Consider the following 5,316-nt stretch of genomic DNA (forward strand, 5'->3'; position numbering starts at 1 on the left):
GTGCTCCGCAACGGGAGAGGCCACGACAGTGAGAGGCCCGCATACCACCAAAAAAAAAAAAGGAATGGGGGGGGCGGAAAGGGAGTTCCCTGGCGGTCCAGTGGTTAGGACTCCACGCTTTCACTGCTGTGGGCCCGGGTTCAATCCCTGGTCGGGGAACTGAGATTCCCAAAAGCCATGCGGCACGGCCAAAAAGATACAAAAATAAAAATAAATAAAAATAAAAAGCAATGAAATTCTGACACATGTTACAACATAAATGAACTTGGGGGCATTATGCTAAGTGAAATAAGCCAGACACATAAAGGATGAATATTCTATGATTCCACTTCTATGAAACACCTAAAACAGGCAAATCCATAGAGAATGTAGAAGACAGGTTATGAGGGGTGTGGGGTGAGGGGGAAGTTCTGTAATGGGGACAGAGTTTCTGTTTGGGATGACGAAAAAGTTCTGAAGACCGATGGTGATGGTAACACAACACTGTACTTAATGCTACTGAACTGTACACTTAACAACGGTTAAAATGGTACATTTTATGTTGTGCATATTTACCACATTTTTTAAAAAAGGGTCAACAGGAGATAGAAGGGAAAAAGAAATGGATGGAGAGGGGAGAGGGGGTCACTCCAGGAGCCTGGAGCCCAACATACAGGAGAGAAAGGAAGTTGGCCTACGTATAACCAGAAATGCAGAGAGAGAAGGCGGGCAAGCCCCCAGGATGGAAGGAAGGAGATTAGAAACAACCCACAGGTAGCGGACGGGCTGGGCAGGGCCCGGCAGCCAGCTGGAGAAAGCTGGCCCCCGTGTGACTCAGAAGGCCAGCCGGGGCTTGCTGGAGGCCAAATACGAAACCACCCAGAAACTGAGGTCATGAGGCCCAAACGCCCCACCGTCCTTCGCGCCAGGCAGGGCCCCTTCCTCTCCGAAGGCGCGCGCAGCTCTGGGAAAGCTGGGCGTCAGGCCGGCTGGTCTATCGTGAAGGAGTTCAGGGTCACAGGACCTGGGCTTTGTTGTTTGTTTGTTTAAATATTTATTTATTTGGCTGCGCCGGGTCTTCGTTGCAGCACGTGGGCTCAGCAGTTGCGGCACGCGGGATCTTTAGTTGCGGCATTCGGGATCTACTTCCCTGACCCGGGATCGAACCCAGGCCCCCTACACTGGGAGCGCGGAGTCTTAACCACTGGACCACTGGGGAAGTCCCAGGACCTGAGCAGCTATACGTTCACCTCCCGAAGCTCCTGTTTGCTCATCCCTCAAACTGGGACCAGACACCCCTTGCGGAGCGATGATGGAGGACCAGTGTGATGAAACAGGCAAAGCTCTGGAGGGCAGCAGCGCGCCCCTCCCTCCCCTTTCAGTGGGGAGGCTGATCATACCTCTCAACAGGGCAGGATGGGGAGGGGGTGAAAGCGAAGAAGGCAAAAGGAGGGGGTCCCACAGTCCTTCCCAGTGTGAGCGCCTGCGGGAACCAAAGCCACAGGGAGCCGGGGCAGCCGGGAGGGTGGCGCTGTGCAGCCCGGCGCCAGAGGCCTGGCTGGGCCTCACACTGGCACTCACGCCGGCCGGGCCATTCCACTCCCTTGGGCTGTGTCCTTGAATATACACTTGCAGAGGGGATAAGGTCTCTCCTCCTCACAGGGCTACCTTGAGCATCAGGATCAATCCTGGCCGGCCTCTGTGCCGGCTCCTCGCGGGATGATGGAGGCATGAGGGAGGGGGACAAGGACAGTGCGAAGCATCCTCCCCTGGACAGCAGGGAGGTTTAGAGCGGGAGGAGTGAGGGGCACAGAAAGGAGGAAATCGGTGGAGAGGGAAGCAGGCCAGAGGGACGGGTCAGCAGGGAGGGGCAGAGCGCCTCAGAGAAGTAGGCGGAGATGAGATTCCTGAGCAGATACAGGCCCCCAGCCCAACCCTCAGACACCCACCCCAGAGGGGCGGCGGGGGTTAATGAGGGCGGGGCTCCAGCGCCCCACCCCCCTCACCTCTGCCACCGCCAGCCACCCAGCGGCCAGGGCTGTGAGTGTCTGTGGGCCTATAGCCCTAAGGCATCCAGGAAGTGCACTAGGAAAGGGGCCCTGGTGGAGCAGCACAGGAGCCCGCCCTTCTGATCTCACAAGGAGAAGAAATCAGTCCCACCTTCAGCCTTGCCATGATTCGTGGGGACACTTCCCCTCTCTGGACCTCAGTGTCCCCACTTACAAAGAGAAAAGGCGGGGAAAGGGGAAGATCATTCACGATGAAAAAGAAATGCGCTCTCAAGTCAGGGGAGAACGTGGAGGAAACGTAGCGGCATATCCCTAAGTGAAGCCCATCTGAAGCCACACCTGGAAAGGCTGCAGACTGTACGACAAAGACCACACAGCATTCGGAGGTGACGCCATGGGAACAACAGAAGATCAGTGGAGGCACGAGCAGGTGGGACACAGGAGTTCCAGGGCAGTGAAGCCACTCCGTCTCGGGCTGTAATGCCACCATTACATGCGACGAGACATGTGTCCAAACCCACAGAACACACCGCACACACAGCAGGCCCTAATATAAACTGTGGACTTTAATTAATAGCATATCAATCCTGGCCCATCAAGGTAACAAATATGCCACACAGGGCAAGATGTTCATAAGCAGAAAGCGGGGAGGAGGGAGGGTATTCTGTGTAATTTCTGCTCAACTTTTATGTAAACCCAAAACCGCTCAAAGTAATAATAACAACAAAGGCTACTGACTTAAAAAAAAAGTGGAAAAGACTGTATATATGTATAACTGAATCATTTTGCTGTACAGCAGAAAGTAACACAACATTGTAAATCAACTCTACTCCAATAAAATACATTTAAAAAATAATAATAAAGTAGGCAGTTCCCTGGCAGTCCAGTGGTTAGGACCTGGCGCTGTCACTGCCAAGGGCCCAGGTTCGATCCCTAGTCGGGGAACTAAGATGCCACAAGCCGCACAGGGCGGCCAAAAATAAATAAATAAAGATAAATATACATTTGGGGAAGCTGGAAGAAAAAAAAAGATGGGAGGAGTAAGCCTTGCGTTTATTTCTCCTCTGGGCTCTTCCCAGGATTCTAAAATAAAGTCACACAAGTACTGGAGGCCAAGGGACTGCACCAACCCACTGGGCTCCCTCTGGACGGGCCTGTCCTGTGGAATCCAGATCTCACAAGAGATCAAGGACCCGGAGCCTTGGAAACTCCTCACAAGGCGAATCCCCTCCCCTGCACCGCTGCGCCCACAGTGTGCAGGACCGTGCCCACGTGCCAGGACTGGGGCTGTGCCCGCACCGGTGCCCCTGCAGCTCAGCCTCCCCCCACCCCCGCCAGGGAGGAGCCCTCAGGGGCATCAGGGAGCCACGGCAGGGCGAGGGCTCAGGGGGAGCCCCAAAGAGCAGCACGCGAGCCCCATCCTCAGCTCTGCCCGCTCTCTAATCATCTCCGGGAAAGGTCTGCCCAGGAGAGAATGAAGACCCCTGCATCTGGCAGCACCACGGCCCCCAGGACACAGGCAAGGGACAGGCTGGAGGAGGTTAACGGAGAGGCAGCACCCACCCCACCCTGGGTCATTTTCATAGGAATGTCCTTCTGTCTCAGAGCCACCCTGCCTGCACCAGGGTAGAAATTCCAATGGCCCAGGGCCCTCAGACCCTAGGCTGAGGTCACACCAGCGAAGACCCACCCTGACCCAGAAACCCACCCCACTGATTCCACTCTGCACCAGCCACACCCCCGCCCAGCCCTCCACCCGGCAAAGTCCCCGCCTCCGATTCCAGAATGCCTGCTCACCCAGTTTGGAAACAAGGCCACGTAAGCGGCTGATACCCCAGGCTGTGCACAAGCATTCACTGTTCTGATGGGCCTGGCCAGCCTGGCCAGCGAGACACCACCGGGACCTCCAGTTCTGAAGCAGCTGCTGCGCCAGGAGTGGGACCTCAAGGAAGACCCGGTCCCCTCACCTTTTCCATAGGTCTTTCTCTAGGGGACCCCCATGTCCCACCTCAACCCGGTCCCACCTTTGCCCTGAAGAAAGGCCAAGGCTTAGGACACCAAACTCTTATCCCACACCTAGCATCTTCTTTTGGAGATTTTCTCCTTAAGTGAATTTCCCCAACATTTGTAAATCACACGTCTGACAGGGGACTTGTATCCAGAATATTAAAGAACCCTCATAACAGAACAATCGAACGAAAAAAATAGGCAAAGGGTCTGAACATACATCTCACCAAAGAAGTTGTATGAATGGCAAATGAGCACCCGAAAGGACGTTCCACATTGTAGCCATCAAGGAAATGCAAATTAAAACCTCAAGGAGATTCTACTACACCCCTACGCCGATGGCACAAACAAGACAGAAAGAAACCTGACAACACCAGCGCTGCTGAACATACCAAGTGATGGAACTCTGACGTTCTGCTGGGAGAAATGCCAAACGGTACACGTGCGGAAACAGTTTGGCAGTTTCTTAAAGCTTTAAACATACATGTATTGCGTGACCCAGCAATCCCACTCCTAGGTATTTATCCAAGAGAAATGGAGACCTGTGTTTGCACAAAAACCTGCACACCAGTGACGACAGCAGCTTTACAAAATCATCAAAGTCTGGAAACCACGCCAAAGTCCTTCAACCAGCAAATGGCCAAGCACAGTGTGGGACGCCATGTAACAGGGTCCTTATTTTATTTTTTATTTTTGGGCCACATCACATGGCATGCAGGATCTCAGTTCCCCGACCAGGAATCGAACCTGTGCCCCATGAGGCGGAAGCTCCGAGTCCTAACCACCGGACCGCCATAAAATTCCCTATGACGGGGTCCCTGTGACTCAGCAATGAAAGGGAACTAACTTCTGACCCACACACCACCTGAGTGGAGTCAGCAGAGCCCAAAGCTACATGCTGTATGATTCCACCTGACGCTCTGGACAAGGCAAGACCACAGCAGTGAGAACAGATCGGGGAGGGCAGGGTGGGCATGGGGCGAAGGGGCTGCAGCGTTGAGGAGCCATCTGGGGAGATGGTCGGTTGTGGACCCTGACCATGGTGGCGACCGCCCAACTCCGTGCGTATGTCAAAGCTCATAGGACTACACATCACAAGGAGTAAACTCGGCTGCATGTAAATTAAAAACGAAACTTTTAACAAGTCCTCCTTATTCTACCCAGAGTATCCGGAAAATGGACTGTGTTCATGAAGTCCCTCCTCTAGTCATTTCATGCCCACAGCCCTGAAACACTACTTTTCCTGTCTTCTCGCAGATATTTCTCCTGCCCTCTTCCTTCCTCCCTCTTTCCTTCTCTCTGTCCCTCTTACACATGTACA

Source organism: Lipotes vexillifer, unplaced genomic scaffold (genome assembly GCF_000442215.2).
Source record: "Lipotes vexillifer unplaced genomic scaffold, Lipotes_vexillifer_v1.1 scaffold395, whole genome shotgun sequence".
Taxonomy (NCBI): domain Eukaryota; kingdom Metazoa; phylum Chordata; class Mammalia; order Artiodactyla; family Lipotidae; genus Lipotes; species Lipotes vexillifer.